We start from the raw sequence: 19,241 nt of genomic DNA, 5'->3' as shown, positions 1-19,241 counted from the left end.
TCCCCTCTTATTGTATACGTTAGGGGTGCACATATGCCACTGAAATTCTTAATAAACTTTCGTAAAAACTAACCAGACCATAAAATGATCTTACCTCAATAGCAGACCCTGGAGTAGTCCATTCCAAGATGGCTTTTACCTTCTCTGGATCCATTTTGAGACCTTCGGGTGATATAACAAACCCCAAATAGACTAACTCCCTTTTTGCAAAGATACACTTCTTCAGATTAATTAACAGTTTCTCTTCCCTTAGCCTTTCAAGGACACTACGAATATGCAATAAATGTTTTTCCAAAGTCTTGCTAAAAATTAAAATATCATCCAAATAGACAATAACAAATTTTCCCAAGAACTTCTTAAGAACCTCATTCATGAGCCGCATGAAGGTGCTTGGGGCATTCGTCAATCCAAAGGGCATGACTAACCACTCATAAAGACCCTCCTTGGTCTTGAAGGCTATTTTCCACTCATCTCCTTCTCGAATTCATATTTGATGATAACCACTCTTCATATCTATCTTTGTGAAGTACTGAGCTCCACTCAAGTAGTCCATAAGATCATCCATCCTTGGCAAAGGAAACCAGTACTTGATGGTTATCCTATTTATAGTTCAAGAATCTGTACACATCCTCCACTCTCCATCCTTCTTTGGTGTGAGTACTATAGGTACTGCACATGGACTCAGGCTCTCTCAAATTAAGCCCTTCCTCAATAGCTCCTAAACCTATCTATTTAGCTCCTCTGTTTCAGTAGGAGTCATCCTATGAGCAGCCTTGTTAGGAAAACTAGCTCCTGGAATCAGATCTATCTGATGTCTGATTTGCCTTACTGGTGGCAATCCATCTCGAACATTATCAGAGATAATATCTCCAAATTCCCCTAGTAAATCTGAAACTTCAAGTGGTATTTCACTACTACCTTCTTTTTCTTTCCTAGGAATCAAAGCATAGCACATATGATGATGTTTCATGCCATCTAAAAACTTCCTTTCATCAACAAGACAAATCCTAGCACTGCTACATACCTTTTCACCTTCCTTTTTCATGGGCTTAAATTTGTGGCGAACTCCATCCTTTTTCAGAGAGTATGTGTTTGCATGTCCATCATGTACTACATGTCTATCAAACTGCCATGGTCTACCCAACAATAGATGGAAAACATCCATCGAAATAACATCACAGAGAACTTCATCATGGTAACTCCCAATTTTGAATTTCACTAAACATTGTTCACTTACCAGGACCTTATGATCATCTTTTATCCAAGCAATCTGATAGGGCTAGGGATGTTTCTCCCTCTTGAGCTTCATCTTAGAGACCATCTCTTCTAATACCAAGTTATCAGTGCTACCACCATCAATGATCACGTCACAACATTTATCCTCACACTTGCATCTGGTACGAAACAAACTCCTCCGTTGTCCTGGTTCAATCTCACCACTTAGTAGGAATCTTTCATTTACCAAGGTCTCTCCTCTTTCTACATCCTCTGAATGTGATGATTGTGCATCTTCATCCACATGAGAAACCCTAGCTTGGCCCTCAGCTCTCTTATCTGTCCTTCCTTGTCATTGAGGGCATTCAAAGGCATGATGACCTTCTTCATTGCAATGGAAATAGGTACCATGGAAGCCTCCTCTTCCTTGTCCATGTCCTCTACCTCTTCCTCTCTGATTCCCAAAGTCTTGATCATGGGAGCGGTTGAAACCCTCATTCCTCTGGTTCCTGCTAGTACCCACATCTTCATTTTTCTTTTGGGTTTCATTGCGGCCTCCAGATGATCTACCACTTCCCCTAACTCCTTCACCATGCCCTCTTTGTCTTCCTTCAAACCTTTTATTCAGCTTCTCTTCAACTCATAGGGCAAACTGGTATGCCTCTTCAACACTGGTCATTCTTACCAGACTTTAACTCCTTCACCATGCCCTCTTTGTCTTCCTTCAAACCTTTTATTCAGCTTCTCTTCAACTCGTAGGGCAAACTGGTATGCCTCTTCAACACTGGTCATTCTTACCAGACTTAATTCTTCCTGGATGCTAGGTCGCAACCCACTGATATAACGAGCAACCTTCTCCTTATTTGCTTCTACATGCCTCGCTCTAATCAAGAGTCGATAAAATTCCTCTATGTATTCTTGGACTGATCTTCCTACTTGCTTTAACCCATGCATCTTCTTAAACTAATCAAGCTCGTAGTCCACAGGAATAAACTGCTTCTTCAATTTGTCCACCATGCGATCCCATCTTGTGATCTTCTCCTTTCCTCTTCTGTTTCTTTCCAATTGAACCTCTTGCCACCATATTTTGGCATGGACTTTCAGTTTGGCCTTTGCAAACTTAACCCTATCTGGGTCCCTGATATCCTCATACTCAAAGTATTCTTCCAGTTCATTAATCCAATCGATCAACTCATCTGGTTTCAAATTTCTTGAAAATACACCCACTTCAATTGTAGGTCTTTTCCCAAACTTAGTAATGGCCCTAAAAAGCCTTTCCTCTGCATGATTCAAAACTTCCCCTTCTGGTCCAATTTCATCTTCTTCGTTGTCATCTTCACTTTCATCACCTGCAACCACAGTTGCTCCTCTACGGAGCTCCTCCTGCAATGCTTGTACCTTCCTTTGGAGGGCTCTAACCTCCTTAGGATTAATAGCTCTAGCCCTTCCACCATGCTCTCTTCGTGGAGGCATCTTTTAACTCAAACCCACAACCACACAGTCTTGGTGCAAACTGCCTCACAGTCGGCGCTCTGTCTACACACTCAGGAAAACCAACTCTGATACCACTTGATGGGGACACAACCCAAGAACAGAATGGACACAACAGAAAGGGAAATTGTATTAACTGAAAAATAAGCTAGTACATTCAGTACAGAGAAAATAAACTTCAAAAAATGCCCTAAGGGCTTACAATAGCATAAATGTGGATATAATTTCTCCTATCAGTCCCTCCTCTCAAACTCCACTCTGAACTGCCTTTTACAATGCCAGAAATCCCCTTAAATAGACCCCGAAGGGTTAAGGACTAGGAGAACATTCTAGAAAGTGCTAGTAGACATCCACCAACCAAATAGAAGGTTCTAGAAGCTGCGTTAGAAGTCGACGCAAATTTAGAAGAATCAAGAAATGGTAATCGAACTTCTGGGAGGCATAACTTTTGAACCGTAGCTCCGATTGACAAACTGTTTACATTTTCGAAAAGCTCTCAAAGTGCTCTATAGCCCTATGGACCAGCTTTACTCATCCCCCATTTTTTGGCCCTTTTTGAGGTCATTTAATGCCCCTAACCTAACTTTGAAGCATTCTTAAGAGGTCTCCACAACCCGAAAAACTGCAATAACTTTCAAACCGTGGGGCCTTTTGACTTGATTCTTTTTCTGGAATGCTCTAAATTACAATTAAATTCATCTAGGCAATTTACACCTCTTAGTTCACCAAAATGATGGCTCAATTACATACTCCTATTTTTTTGGGATTTACATGAACACTGATAGTGGAACTGTGAGAGTTGAAACCTTTATTTGACCCAAATGGGTATCCAAAAATGAAAACACATGAAACAGAAACTAAGTCTAAGTATATATTTTTGGGTGACACAGGATTGCACTTATACCTTTAGATGCTCCTGCATCAGATGACACGATCAAATCTATCAAGACATGGATAGATTTTGACCAAAGAAAATGATAAGAAAATATAAAAAAGACTAGTCAAGATCCATTATCCATCAACACGAGGAGATACTCTAAGACTCATACTTTGTCTAGATTTTTGACTAAATTCAAAGGTTTTGGGGGTTTAAAATGATGTTTTGGGGGCTCAAAATGGTGTTCATACTGATTGGATGTGTGATATGGACAACGCTTATGATGAAAAATGGGATTTTGGGTGCAAGATGCAGTTTTGGGTCAAGTGCAAAACGAGGAGGTGTAGAGGCTCCTAGATGCAGTCTTGGGGTCCTAAAGTGTAGTTCGGAGGCCCAAAATGGTCATGCAGGTACCCAAGTACACCCTAATAGTGCCAAGTGTTCCCTAATAGTACCAACTACATCATTGATGCACTTGGAGCTAGTTTGGGTACAGTTGGTAGTTTTTGGGCGCAGTTGGTAAGTCAGAATGAAGGTTTGTTGATTCTGAGAGGTATGGTTGCCAAACTAATATGCCAGGAAGCTAAGATGATGGGGTTGATGTTAGGATGGGTTAGGAGATGCAAAAAAAAAGTTATGACCTACAGAATGATTTCTTAAGTGAAGGTGATGAAGACTAGGTGATGTAGAATGCAAATCTGGGCAAGCTAGTGCAAGGGGAGCTAACCAGGTACCTAAGGACACTGTTGAAGCCCCAAAATGTTATCTGGAACCCAAAAATAGATCTCAAGACCACCAAGTGTGCCTAGATAGTGTAGACTGCATCAATGACATAGTTGGGGCCCAGTTGGGCATAGTTAGTAGTTTATGGGCGCAGTTGGTAAACTTGGTAAACTGGGCTGAAACTGAGGCAATTCTGGAAGCTATGATTTCAAGATTGATGTTACAAAGAGGCCAATAGTAGGGGACAGTTTTAAGACCAATATGAATGCTTAAAATTATGGTTAGGACACCTAGAATGATGGTTAAATTAGTCAAGATGATGGATAGGTATGCAAATATGCAAGGTGGTGAATGCAAAGTGTTGATTGTGAGATGGGAATGCAAAAACTAAGGGAGGTAAACTAAACCTAAAAGGATGCAATATGAAAGGTAATAGATACTAAATGAGGACTAAAAGGTGCAATATGAAGTCTATATCATGTATGAATGAGGCCTATACTAGGGTGAATGCAAGTGAAATCTATGCAAGTGCGAGATCTACATTTTGCCAAGCACGTTTAAGAGCACAAGTCGCCATGTTTTTCAAGGTTTGAGTGTGCTGAACCAAAGTTTGCAAAGTTTGATAAAGGTTGAAATGTTTTGGCCATGTGTGATGTTTTGACAAGTTCAAATGATATCCAAGGTGTAAATTTAAAAGTTTGGCTTTTATCTTGATTATATTTTACACACACGCAAGACACATTAAGACAAGAATAGATGTTGTTAAAAGTTAACAAACACACCAAAACCTAGGCTTTTAGGACTGTATCCACTAAATTCCTACTTGAACTGAAGTTTAGCCGTGCTTATCTAGAGTGGACAACCTAGGATCTTGGCACCACAGGCTCCCCCTTACAGCGCACTCACTTCTCGGGGCTACCAAGATCCGCTTCCCAAGGGGCATGACTTCCCAAGGGATTGTTGCCTCTACTAAGGACCGCAAGAATGTAGGATGTCTTGATGGGCATGGGTGATCCCTTGAGCCAGTGGATAGAAAGGATTTTGGCCACTAAAACACGATTTTTAGTAAGGGCATTCCGTTCGGCAAGTGAATGATAAACTTCCGTAGAAGGTCTCCCAACCTCGAGAACTGGGGTTTGACGCACCACAAGGGTACTGGAGGAGAGCTATCACGCAACAATAATGCTGATACGGCTTTCATCATAATCAAATTTTATATAGCAACTGGAACATTGACTTGGCTTTGGCCCATTACCGCTCTGAGGTCATCCCCTGGCATACCCAATATCGAGTATCTTGGTCCAAGGCAGGCCTCCTATAGAAGTTACATGGATTTCTCTTACACCCAAGATCCACGAATGGCGAGGGGAGATGATACATCCAATGCAACTCCTACGGATTTAACACTGTAGACATGCCAAGTAGAAAAGAAAAAGGTTCATTTTAAGCACCAAATGAAATGTTATCTAATCTAGGAAATCCACACACATAGTTTGGAAAGACACACAAAGTCTTTGACAACGTCCTGCAAAGCACATATTAGTAGTTTCTTATGATCATGTCTTCATCCAACGATCACCAAATGCTGCAAATAGACCATCAATAACACAAAATCACCTAATCTATGTCCTAAAGAGTGATAGGAACCTTAGATGTAGATTCTAATTGATGCATATGCTTACTGTGAACCCGGGTGTGCTCTAACATAGCAGATTGCTCCCCAGGGGCCAAAATGGCTTAGAACACTCCCAAGTGTGCCCAAACAGTGCAGACTGCATCAATTATGTAGTTGGGGCCTAGTTGGGCATAGTTGGTAGTTTCTGGGCGCAGTTGGGAAGTCGGGTGCAAAGTGTGGGGAAATGGTGCCTAGACAAGACCCAGAAATTGAAATTTTCAAAGCTACACTCCCAAGTGTGCCCAAATAGTGCAGATTGCATCAATGATGCAATTGGGGCCCAGTTGAGTGTAGTTGGTAAGTTAGAAACAACAAAAGGAGGTTTTGGTGGCTTCTGGACTCCTAAAACTGCTCCTAGGGGTCCCAAGTGCGCCCTGACAGAGCAGAGTGCACCCTAGGACAACAAGCTAACAAAATGCATGAAACAAGAGCATACAAGCATTTTACTGAACCCCCCAATTAATCTAGGTGTGAAAAGGAATAATAGATAGTCATTATACCCTTCCAAGTGAGCTCCTTCCTTACACCTGCAAGCACAAAACAAGAAAACGCAAGTTAGATATGCATGTTATGTTGGGTTCACCAAATGTAGGACCAGAAAATGGGTTAAATGCATAACATACTATGAGAAAATCACAAAACTCAATCAACATATGTTAGCACCCACTAGTCTACCAAGAAAGCCAAACTAATGAAGAAAGAAATAGAAACCCCCTTTTTCGTTTGTAGCTCCCATGTCCTTCTTTCTTCTCCAAATGATTGTAGCTCCAAAGTTGCCTATAGTGCACACAAAATTGAAGCAAAAGTCTATGATGCGGATAATTCCATGAGAATACTTGAAGTTGTGATTTGAATGTGAGAGATGGAGTGAGAAATCTAAAATAAATTAGGACCTAAAGGCTTCCAATACTTCAAGAAGACCCAAAATGAGAGAAAGAGTGTCCATTTTATAATCAACACTCAAAGTGAGGGCATTGGATTTGTCACCCATAGATATGCGATGTGGCAAGAGATTCCTTTGAGAATCCATGACACATATGACAAAATATGCCAATTGTAAGATTCTATGACACATGAAAGTCAAACATGGCTAAATGTGGAAGAGAATCTATGACGCGTCATAAGACACCTCAACCCACTTAAAGCCAAGAATCTATGACAAAGAAGGCAAATAGAGACATGCGTAAGAGAATAAGAATATTTGATTATGACAAATCTTAGCCAAGTGTCGAAGGAGAATCCATGAGGTATCATATCCAAGTGTCATGATGATGCAATATTTTATAGAATATTCGAATTAAAAATCCTCTTATTCCACAAAATAAGAATTAGTAGAAAATGAAATTAATGATGGAAAATGGAACTTGGGAAATTAAGAATTTCCATGGTTTGTAGATAATGAATCAATTAATTAATAAGATTAATTAATTGAGGATGATAATTAGGAAGAATAATTAGAAAGAATAGGATTAAATTATGGGTTATTTAATCCTATAGAGAAAATTAGTAAATGATTGGCCAAATTGATTAAATGAATGCAACTGTACCCTTTGATAAAAATGTAACGGTGATGGATATGGAATAAGATGATGATAGATAGACCAAAGCCATGGTCAAATTGATTGATAGATCGAAATTGATAACATGCCAAGGACACATGACATGAATTGGTTGATATGTAACATTTAACTGACATTGTAAATGCTATAAGATTGAAATTGATTGATAAGGTTTGATCATAATAACAACGACGAACATTGTCAATGTTATTAAAATGGTTGATGATGCCATGATCTGACATTGAAAGCCTCAACAATGCCAAAGATTGGATGACATGAATGATAGTTTGACCTAGCACTTAGAGCCACGAGAGCCAAGGCAGTACTAAGGTTAGATTGATAAGATTGATAGGTTGATAGATTTCCAAGGCACTGAAAGCCACAACAATACCTAGGAGTTGGAAAAATGATGATTGATTTGGGATGTTTGATATGTTTTGGGTTGATTAGGACTGATTTCAAATTATTCCGAGTTGATTTGAGGTGATTTCGAGTTGATATGAAATTGATGTGAAGAAGGATACAAATGTCAAAATATGGTCAATCTAGCCAAAAGATCAAAGTTAGTAGAATGAGAAAATGGGACAAATTAGTATGAAGAAGTGATGAAGTCATAGATGTGAACCATTTTTGAGCGTCTACATAAAATCCTAGTGTCAAACTTGTGTTGAATGTTTTATGATGTTTTTCATCTACATGTTGCTAGTGATTTTTCCCAAATTGGGCTTCTACATAAAATCCTAGTGTCAAACTTGTGTTGAATGTTTTATGATGTTTTTCATCTACATGTTTACATTCAGTAAAGTCTATTATAATAGGACAGTGAACTACTAATAATTTTGTTTATTAGTATTCAGTAGAGACTGAGCTACAACAAGATAAGCATAACAATGAATGTTTAATGTTTGATTTTTCAAATAGTACTTATGGACCTTCAGTAACTAATTCACCCCCTCTCAGTTATTCTAAACATCTAACAAGTTCTAACTCAACCCAACCCATTCACCCATGCTAACCCATTTAATTACCCAACCCACTTGCATTCCTCTAACATGCCAATTGCATCCTAATCCCCCCTCTAATCCAAACCTAATCCTCATCCTAATCATTTTCACAACTTTAAGTATGAATTGAGAATTCCTAAGCCAAGACAAAATCAAATCCTCTCTTACATTCCCACCTACATGTATTAAATGCTCTTATAGAGACTTATGGCTCCTTACACATCCCTTACACTCCCTTACATTCCTCTTACACAATCCATCCCCCTAATAACTCCTTCCCCACCCCCCCAATTTTCCCTCCATTTTCATCTTCCTCTCACATCCTCTCTCCCTGTGACACTTGTCACATGTGTATGGATTTTAGAAAGCACAATCCATGTGTTTCCCTCTCCTTGCATCCTAGCCCTCCCTCATCCTTCTTCCATATTTTCATCTTGATCCTCCATCTTCATCTCCCTTAGCCTGTAAATGAATCCCTCTCCCTTCACAATCCATCATCCATTCCTTACGCTAATGCCATAATGCTCTTGTGAGGAACAAAGTCATCAAATACACCCTTACCATGCTCAAATTCACACCCATTTCAAACTTTCATTTACCATCCATTGAAGGCTTGAGATACACTTAAGCATACATCTCCATAACTTGGGCAAATCCTCTTTAACTTAGACCTACTTGGAGGAGTAAGGTTTTCATTCCTTTTGTTTGTTCTTGGTTTCATGTTGAATGTCTTCTCATAGGTGGTAACCTTGTTGTTTTGTTGAATGCTTTGTCTAACCATGGTATTCCATTGGCAATAACAATTAGAGGTGATACAAATATATGTTTATTATGTATATCGATGGATATTGATGCATTAGGTTAATATTGATGTGTATCAATAAATATCCTTGTATTATTTTGGCATTAACATTTATACTAGAATAGTAAGATGACTAATTACCTTATGCATCAAGTTGATGCATGAGGGATAACTCTCCAAAGAGAGGGAGAGTATCACCAAAGAGGGGATAGAGATGCAAGCAAAGGTTAAAGTTGTCATATAAGACTAGAACCTAGAGGTAAGTAACCTATGGTCATTCGATAACCTAGAGTCATAGGATTAAGTATTAGTCATTAGTCATCAATTTTCAATGATAGGGATAGGAGATTATTCTATTGTGAGAACATTGATCTTTATGTAAACGAGGATTAGAATTATAGTATGAGAATTTTGATTATTACTATCAATCCTCTAAGACACAACCTCATTGTAACCCAAGCATGTGTGCGAATACTATCAATCTTGTGTGTGCAAATAAGATCAAGAATTTGATATTATTTCTAACTATTTTACAATTAAAAATTTTGTAAAATTCACAAGTGGATATTGCAATTATCTAGATCTATCCTATTTTTGACATTCTATCAAGAACTTTGATAAAGTTCAAGGAAAAAATCTAGAGACATTGTTAAAATGGAAACATGAGAATAATGAAAGATGAATAAACAATAACTATGAAAATTCAAGAAAGGATAATGTATTCTCATCAAATTGTAAGAATTGAAATATCATAATTATGCATAATCTTAAATATGATTAAAAACAAAAAATGTTCGTTAGGGGGAGCTCTTTCTCTAGGAGGTCATTTGACCATTAACATAGCTATATATTAAGTATTTTTTTGTTGGAGGGTCACCTTCTTGAAGGTAGAAAGATCATTAATGTCAATTAGCATGGTGTTGGTCATTTAGACCAAGAAAGGTAGTTGAACCTAATTGTTACACAAGTTGAAAAGATGTAGATTTTGACAACACAAGATAGTGCTAGTATATTGATAAAACTTGGCCAAGGTAGCAAGATGCATGCGAACTTCAATTCACATGAACCAGAAATACATGTCTAGTCATAAGGGTCAATACTAGTAGATTCTGTCAATGACTTAAAATGGTGTAAAAAGCTCAAATAAAAATGGTAGAAAGAAGAAAAATTACCTTTCCTTCTTGTTTATGTGTTCCTTAAAAAGATGTTAATTCACTTATTTGGTTATTTTTCAAGCTCACATGACAATAATTGAATATATTATTTTATTATTATTATAGTTCATGTGAAGACAATTAAACTCGTCAGTTTCTTATGAGTCAAGTTCATTTGAAAAAGATCAGTCTGCTGAAGCCTGGACCCCATTATAGAATGATTTAGAATGATTGAGAGGGGGGAGTGAATAAATTATACTCAGGTCTTGATGTACCACTTCAACTTTTAGTCACTTCAAAATATTTCAGATCTAACCATTAAGTAGCTCAGTCTATATAGAAAATAATCATCAAAATAAAATTTGCAGTTCACTATCCTAGTAGTAATAAACTTTGCTGAATGTAAACAATCTCAAATAACATCCACACAAGTATGACACTAGGATTTAACGTGGAAACCCAATTTGACAAAAAAGCACCAATAATATGCTACCATTTCTCACTCTTCTGAAGTGAGCTCTATGAGGAACCAACCCTGTTAAAGGTTACAAAACACACTGTTAAATATGACCTTGTTAAACGATTTAATCATCCTATTAGGAGTGGCCTAGTTAGAGGACTTTAGAACATTCTATTAGAATGTCACCTTCATTAAAGGATTTAAAAATGACTATTAGGTCAACCTTGATTAAAGGATTTCAATACTAACACAATGATTAGAAAGTAAAAACAAGTTGACCTGAATAAATACAACTCACTTTGTAAATACAAATCACAATGTAGCTCATATATTAATTCATTGATTGACCTCAATTATCATCTATGTCTCTAATATGCTTGGAAATCCTTCAAGCGATCACCTTTTCATAACTCTTCTCAACCTCCTACTTAAGTTCCCCAGTAAAAAACATCAACAAACATCTACTTGTCCACCACCTTGTTTAGGTTATCCTTTTGTCTCCTTAAATAAGTAGTTATGATCTTTTTCCACTTAAACATCACTGTTGATCTTAGGGTTTGGTTAAATTCATTGAATCCTTCCATCATTTCATTTCCTCCTTTATCTTCTAGAAACTTCTCAAAACTTCTCTTTGAATCCATGCTTAGAAACACTCAAACATGATTTCCATTGAATTAAATGCTCTGGGTCATCCATTCTTATCTTCAATACATTTTACATATTCCAAGAATTCAATTGTGTCAGCAAGAAATCAAGATTTACTCACAGACTGTCAAGTGTTGACACTCGACCAACACTAACTTCTGGCACTCTGTCATCACTAAAATACTCAGTCGATACTAACTATTCTTCTTGGCATACTTTCTAATACTCAATCGATACTGATGCTCGATCGACATTATATATAGCTTGACTTATACCATCACTCGATCAACACTAACATCACTCATTATATACTTCTGGTTCCTTAACCTTCTTATGTTTTTCTCATTCAAACCTATGCTTTTGGTCTTTCTTTAATCACTTCTTCTAGGCTTCAATACAATTGTGTTCTCCACTTAGATTATGATTAAACAATCACATTATTTTTTCAAGATCTAACTAATCAAGTGTTCATTCTAGTTTCACATAACTCAACCTTTCCTCTAGGTCCTTTTGTTATCTCTTCTTCTCAAATCCTCTTCATCAATCATCTTGATATGACACTTTACTTAGATTCATCTTAGTGTCCAACAATATCCCTTTTAGTTTCATTATGATTCTCATCCATGCAACTCTCATATGCAACACATATACTCCTTCTATCATATAAAATCAATCAACATTCTAAGTTGCTTGATTTCTAGAAACACCGTTCACTAATTTGTCTTTTTTAATACATTCTCTCCCTCTAGATATGTAACTTCATACATCTCCCTCTTTACAACATCACTTTATGTTTGCTTCTTCATATCATATGGAAACTATATAATATCTCCCTCTTTGACATCAATGCCACAGACTCTTCATCTTTCTCATACATCTTCACCATGTAGATATCTTCGTGTTAGTGTTCTAATTTATTTTTTCATTTGTCATCTTTCTTCACTTATGATTAATACAACATCTTGTGCTTCTCTCTTCACTACTTTAGGCATTTCCTACAGTATGACTTTCTACATCAACTTGTAAGATATTTTGATCAACAAGTTTAATGAAGAGCTTTCTTAAATAGCTTCAACTAGGGGAATCACTCCTAATTTACCTCTTAGATACTCACATCCATTCTTAGAAAAAGTCTTAGTGAAATTATCATCTATTTTCTCCTTAGTGTGTACATACTCCAATCTTACTTCTTTATCTTGAACTAGTTCCCTCAAGTAATGATACTTGATAGCAATATGCATGGTCTTTGTCTGTATCATAGGGTTCTTTGATATATTTATATAACACTTGTGTTATCACAGTAGATAACAACTAGATCAATGATCTCTTCCTTTATCACTTTTAACAACTCCTTGATCCACACAATGTTAGAACAATTAACTCTTGCTGCTATATATTCAACTTATGTTGTTGATTGTGAAATGCAGTTATGCTTCTTGCTTGCCCATGAAACCAATCTCTTACCTAAAAATAAAGTTTCACTGCTTGTACTCTTTATGTTATCAACATTTTCTGCCCAATTGACATTTGTGTACACTTTCAATTCAAAATTTTCATTCTTTTTGTAATATAGTCCATAATCCTTTGTTCTTTTCAGATATCTTAGTACTCTTTTCACTCCCATCATGTGATTCTCCTTAAGATTTACAAAAACTCTTGCAACAATCCTGACAAATAATGCAATATCTAGTTTGCTATGAACAACATATTGTAGCTTCTCAATCATTGATCTATACAATGTCTAGTTCACATCAATAAAATCATCATTCTTAGAGAGATCATGTCCATTAGCCATAGGCATGCTGACTGGTCTTGAATCTCCCATCCCAAATGTTTTCAGTATATCCTTGATATGTTTTGATTGGGTAATGTAAATACCTTTTTTCATCTAATATACTTGTAAACAAACAAAGAATTTGATTTCCCCAAACATAGACATTTCAAATTCCTTTTGCATCTCATTAGAAAATGATTTACTTAATGCATCTTGTCCTCCAAATATAATTTCATCCACAAATATTTCAGCTAACGATATCACTTTACCACCTTTAGTTTTCAAGTTCATATTATTGTTGTCATTGGTTCTTGCAAAACCTATCTTTACCAAGTAGTTATGTAACCTTTTATACCATGATTTAGGGGCTTTTTTAAGTCCATATAATTCATTGTGTAGTTTTTATACCATGTTCTTCTTGATTGGATCAACAAATCCTTCTGGTTATTCAATGTAAACTTCTTCTAGTATTCAATTCCAAAATGCATATTTGACATCCATTTGATAAACTTTAAACCCTTTGTAAAAATAATATGCTAGTAGAGTTCTAACTCCTTCCAATCTTGCAACTAGATCAAATGTTTCCCCATAGTCAATGTCTTCTTCTTGTACATATCCTTTGCATACCAACCTAGACTTGTTCCTTGTGACTTCTCATTTTCATTCACCTTGTTCTTGAATACCCACTTTGTTCCAATAACATTCTTGGTCTTTGGTCTAGATACTAGAGACTTGATTTTGTTCTTCTCAATCTATTCAATTTCTTCATTTATTGCTTGAATCCAATCTTTATTTTCCAAAGCATCTTTCATTGTTTTAGGTTCAAATTCACAAAGTAAACATGTGTCACTACTTAGTTCTTTCCTTTTCATAACTCCAAAGTCTTTGTTTCAAATGATTTTTTTAGGTGCATGATGTCTTCTCACATATTTTGCTAATGTAGGCTTCTTTCTTCTTTCTTCTTCTTCAGATTCATCTTGAAAAATTATTTCAAGTTTATTTTGTATCTCTGCTTCTATTTTTGGTTTCTTTCCACTGTCTTTCTATTGTTTGACATCTTCTTCTTCTATCTTGGCATCATTATGCTGACATTCGACACCTACAATTTGTTGCTCAGCAGTCTACTACTACAACTTGATATTCACAATTTTCTATTGCTCAGTAGCTTTGTTCTCTGGCTATGGTAAGGTGTAGGACACACATAAATTGACATATATGAATGTGTTGTAATCATTAGGTTTTGTCTTGCATTCTACTTCATTATTTTCTTCACATTCATCAACTTTCACATTTTCACTTTCCACAACTTTGTTAGTGTTAGAATTCAAACATTTATAAGATTTTCTTTTAGTGGAATATCCTATGAGTATGCCTTCATCACTTTTAGCATCAAGTTTTCCATTTCTATTAGCCTTTAGTATATAACATTTTCTTCCAAAGACTTTGAAATATTTCACATTAGGTGCATACTCGTGCCATAACTCAAAGGGTGTAACATTTGTACCTTTTTTGACCTATACTCGATTCAAAGTATAGATTGTTGTAGTTATAGCTTCTTTCCATTATTTCTGTGATACATTCTTTTCCATCTTCAATGTTCTAGCACAATCCATGATTGATCTATTCCTTCTTTTAGCTATTGCATTTTGTGGAGGGGTCTTGGGTGCTGACATCTATCTCTTGATTCATCTATCATTACAAAATATGTTGAATTCATAAGAGATAAATTCTCCTCCTCTGTTAGATCTCAAGCCCTTCAGTAATTTACCTTTTTTTTTCAACTCTTGCCAAATACCACTTAAACAATTGAAAATCATCATTTTTTTTTAAAGAAACATCATAGCCATCATTCTAGAGTAGCCATTAAAAAATATAATGAAATATTTATCACCACCATAACTTTTCACTCCAATACAAAGGTCAGTATGAACCAATTCCAAAATATCATTGGATGATTAGGTATTTCTCTTGAAACTAGACTTTGTCATTTTACCCAACTGACATTGTTTGCACATAACATTATTGGGTTTCTTCAATTTTGGTAATCCTCTTACTCTTTTTATTTTACTAATGCTTACCAAGTTATCAAAGTTCACATGACATAACCTCTTATGCCATAGCCATATATCATCAAATTGTGCAAACAAGCAAGTCTCATCAAATAAATATTGATAGAACAAGTTTCAATTTTTCTTTTTTTAGCAAGATGGATTAGGATCAGGACCTTACTCCTCATAGGGGTTTAAGGGTAAGGGGGGTAGGATAGTGTAAAAGTGGGTATAGAGGGGATGGACCTTTTTTCCTGCTAAATAACATGAATATTAGACTCTTGTTTGTTCTCCACTTCTAATTAGTTCACCAGTAGCATCAAATATCTTGGTCTTCTTGTGTTGGAATTCAACTATGTATCCTAATTTGTTCAACTATGTGACACTCAACAAGTTATAGTTAAGTCCTTCAACCTAATAAACATTATCACACTTGATCTTATCAGTCAATTTTATTGATCCTTTACTTTTCACAAGACATGGTGCATTATTACCAAAATTAATACAACTACATTTATATTGTTCCAAGGTTTTAAACTTACATTTATCACTAGTCATGTAATGTGAGAAGCTACTATAAATTATCCATCTATCACCTTTACTCACATATGAAATTAATGCAGTTTTCTCATCTTCATCAGATTCTTCTTTCATAGAAACATAGGCAATTACTTCTTCATCATTACTATCATCCTCATTTCCAATTTCTTCTTCAACAGTATAACAAGATTTATGACCTTTATCTTTGTAGTACTTTCTTCTATTGTCTCTGTCATCTCTTCTACCTTTATACTTACTCTCCTTCCTTCCATCCTTGTCTTCTCCGTTTGGATACCTTGTAGCAATGTGACCAACTTTGTTACATGAAAAATATATTATAGGAAGTTTACCTTTGAATTTCCCTTTACCTCTTGGAATTCTTCAAGCCATTAATGCTTTAAGCTCATTGAGATTATCATCTGAGATATCACTATCACTATTCACACATTTTCCTTTTCCTTTCTTCTTAAGAACCAATTGAGATTTGAAAACCAATTAAATAGTAGTAGGAGTAAAATTATCAAAGTTTTGCAATTGAAAAGTAGTAAGTCTACCAACTAATCCTTCCAAAGTCAGATTATTACCAAGGGTACATCTCAATTCTTGTATTACAGAAACTCTAATAGCATACATAGGAAGTAAGGTTCTCAATACCTTGCTAATCATAGTTTCATCATCAATATTTCCATTAGACCCTCTTATAGAATTTACCACTTCTTTGACTCATCCACAATATTGAGCAATGGTTTCACCTTCTATCATTCTTATCTCATCAAACGTGCCTCTCAAGCTTTCTAGTTTTTCTCTTAAAACATTTGTGTCTCCTCCAAAGATAGTTTGCAATGTATCCCACATTTGCTTAGTAGTACTGTACTCCTTTATGTGATCAAACTTGGTATAGCTTAGGGTCAAACTTGCCTCTCAAGATTTTTGATTTTTCTCTTAAAAAATTTGTGTCTCCTCCATAGATAGTTTGTAGTGTATCTCACATTTTCTTAGCAGTAGTGCACTCCTTTATGTCATCAAACTTAGTGTAGCTTAGGGCTTATGTGATCTCCAACATTGCCTATTTGTGTTCATGCTTCTCTTTCATCTGTTGAGCTATCAGAGGCCTCAATATCTCTACATATGTATTTTCCACATAGTGTATTGCTCCTTCTCCATTTCCTATAAGACACAACTTCACCATACTCTTCCATGCAGGGAAGTTCTCCTTGTTTAGCCTTGGTACCTCATTTTTATACATATTGATCTTTAGCTTCAAGTACCTTCAAAATTTTCTCTATAAGCACCAGAGCTCTAATACCAATTGTTAGAATGATTTAGAATAACTGAAATTGGGGGGGGGGGGGAGGGAGTTGAATCAGTTATCCTTGGGTCTTGATGCACAAATTCAAATTTAAATCACTTCAAAATACTTCAGATCTAACCATTAAACAACTTGGTCTCTATAGCAAATAAACAACAACATAAAACTTGCAATGCACTATCCTAATAGTAACAAACTTTATAGAATGTAGAAAATTAATAATAAAATATCTCAAATAATATTCACAAAGTATGACACTAGGATTCAATGTAGAAACCCAATTTGGGAAAAACCAGTAGTAACATGCTACCAATTTTCACTCTTTTGAAGTGAGCTCTATGAGAAGCCAACTTTGTTAAAGGTTACAAAACACACTATTAAATGTGACCTTGTTAAAGGATTTAATCACCCTATTAGGAGTGGCCTGGTTAGAGGACTTTTGAACATTACATTAGAATGTCACCTTGATTAACGGATTTACAAATGACTATTAGGTCAATCTTGATTAAAGGATTTCAATACTGATACAATGGTTAGAAAGTAACAATAGGTTGATCTAAATAAATACAACTCACTTTGCAAATACAAATCACAATGAAGTTCATATGTTGATTCATTGATTGAACTCCATTATCATCTTTATCTTTGATCTGCTTAGAAATCCTTCAAGCGATTACACTTCACCTTTTAAGAACTTTCCTAAGCCTCATACTTAGTAACATCAACAAACATCTACTTGTCCACCACATTGTTTAGGTTATCCTTATGCATCCTTAAATAGGTAGTTCTGATCTTTTGTCTCTTAAACATCATCGTTGATCTTAGGATTTGGTTAGATTCATTGAATCCTTCCATCATTTCATTTCCTCATTTCTCTTCTAGAAACTTTTCAAAACTTCTCTTTGGATGCATTCTTAGAAATTCTCAAACAAGGTTCCCTTGAATTAAATGCTCTAGGTCATCCATCCTTATCTTCAACACATTTTACATATTCCAAGAATTCAATTGTGTTGGCTGGAAATCAAGATTTCCTCACAAACTATCAAACATTGACACTTGTCCAACAATGTCTTCTAACACTTGGTCATCACTAAATTACTCAATCGATACTAACTGTTGTTCTTAGCATACTTTCTAATACTCAATTGATATTAATGCTCGTTTGACACTATATTATGCTTGACTTATATTTTCATTTGTTCAACACTAGCATTACTCATCATATACTGCTAGTTCCATAATGTTCTACTCTTTTTCTTGATCAAGCCTAGGCACTTGGTATTTCTTTGATCACTTCTTTTAGGCTTCAATACAACGGTCTTCTCCACTTAGGCTATGATTAAAAAATCACATTATCTTGTCAAGGTCTAGCTAATCAAGTGTCCATTGTAGTTTCACATAACTCAACCTTTCTTTTAGGTCCTTTTGTTATCTCTTCCTCTCAAATCCTCTTCATAAATCATCTTGATATGACATGCTACTCAAATAGAAAATGTCTTACCAATAAGGTTTGACATCAATTTCAACATAAAAAATTGTTCCAATTGTAGTTCCAACACCCCTAATTTAAGATGTAAAGTGAATCAAGGGGGATGCTATTAATCAAGGAGAAATAAAAGAGAGGTATTATAAATCTCAATCTAGGAACTTAGCAAGCAGAGTGGAAGACTCGTTGAAAGAAAGTAAATATCAGGAGTCAAAACACTACTTTGCAGCTCAAAAATGTGGAATTTTGTGTTATGATTCCTCTTCAATCTATTTTTTGAAGTCATATTATTCAAAAGAATGTGTTGGAGTTGAGGCATCACATGTTAGAAAATATCTTAAGAAAGGGAGCACAACCACAGTGGAAGAAAAGATGCAAAAAACTAGAAATAAGAAGACATACTAAGGAAGGGGGTTCTTCCTCTTCCTCTTCAGTTAGGGTTTCAACTAGAAGAAAGAAAACTAATTTGGTATCCTCTG

The sequence above is a fragment of the Cupressus sempervirens genome, chromosome 10, assembly GCF_028749045.1.
Source record: "Cupressus sempervirens isolate cs-2001-9-10 chromosome 10, ASM2874904v1, whole genome shotgun sequence".
Taxonomy (NCBI): Eukaryota; Viridiplantae; Streptophyta; class Pinopsida; order Cupressales; family Cupressaceae; genus Cupressus; species Cupressus sempervirens.
Note: the sequence above shows the minus strand (reverse complement) of the source record.